Source organism: Sinocyclocheilus grahami, unplaced genomic scaffold, assembly GCF_001515645.1.
Source record: "Sinocyclocheilus grahami isolate Dianchi unplaced genomic scaffold, SAMN03320097.WGS_v1.1 scaffold632.1, whole genome shotgun sequence".
NCBI classification, from domain to species: domain Eukaryota; kingdom Metazoa; phylum Chordata; class Actinopteri; order Cypriniformes; family Cyprinidae; genus Sinocyclocheilus; species Sinocyclocheilus grahami.
The window spans coordinates 612,332-613,496 of NW_015505811.1; positions in this window are offsets into that span (position 1 = coordinate 612,332).

Sequence of the window (1,165 nt, forward strand, 5' to 3'; positions counted from 1 at the left end):
ATTCAGGTGGCCATTGTTCATCTCGGCGTTCCAGAGAATCTCAGATGGCCACGATGGGTTGGAGGATAAAGTGTCCTGAAACAGGTTAGTGTAGCGATGTCCAATGTCCAAAAGTGTTCTTTTGTCGTAAGTGATCAGTGCAGACGATATGTGTGTAAAAAGAGAGAGCAAAAGAAAGTACAAAAGTAAATAAAAGCACAATCTAAGTGGAGCGACCTGGACGGCGTCCGAACTCAGCAGCGCCATCTTGTAATGAATAACTGGGATAACTAATAACAAGGAACAGGTGATACTAATAATGGGGAAAGGAACTGGAAGGACCAAATAAGGACAACAGGAACATACACGTGACAATTTTATCCTTACATTCTTAACTTTAATGCAGATTTTGTATTGGTTAATATTAGCTGTCAATCTCTCAGTCACTGCCTTCCGCTAACTACCGTGAGAAAAAGAAAGGGCTGAAGAAGAGAGAAAATGAAAAGAACACTGACAGGTTTCTTTTGTAAACAACCTAAAGTTAAGCTCTTCTTTGGCGAGGGTTAGGATGGTGTATGCGGTGTTAAATTTTACATTCAGCTCTGCCAATTGCACCGAACGGCTGGCAGCTAGGGGTGTGCAATATTGACAAAAAATTATATCTCTATATTTTCTAGGATTTTATCGATAACAATAATTTGACTGAGTGTTACTGTGCTGATATCTTAAGGACTGCAGTGGACAGCTGACTCCTAAAAATGTTTATATTCTTCATATTCTGTCTGGTGGTCAGTTCACAGCAGTGACAGAAATGAATCTTTTCCAATAAGTTTAAATAGATTTTGACCTTTTATGGTCATTTTTACCTTAAAGCCATTTTTTTCTAAAAGTGTGCATTATCATTCGAGTCAAATTCTTATATTTAATCAGTCAATTATAATAAGACATTTGGGCTGTTATCAAGCGTATATATATATTAAATATATATATATTAAATATATATATATTAAATATATATATATATATATATATATATATATATATATATATATATATATATATATACAGAGGGGGGAAAAAGTATTTAGTCAGCCACCAATTGTGCAAGTTCTCCCACTTAAAAAGATGAGAGAGGCCTGTAATTTTCATCATAGGTATACCTCAACTATGAGAGACAAAATGAGAA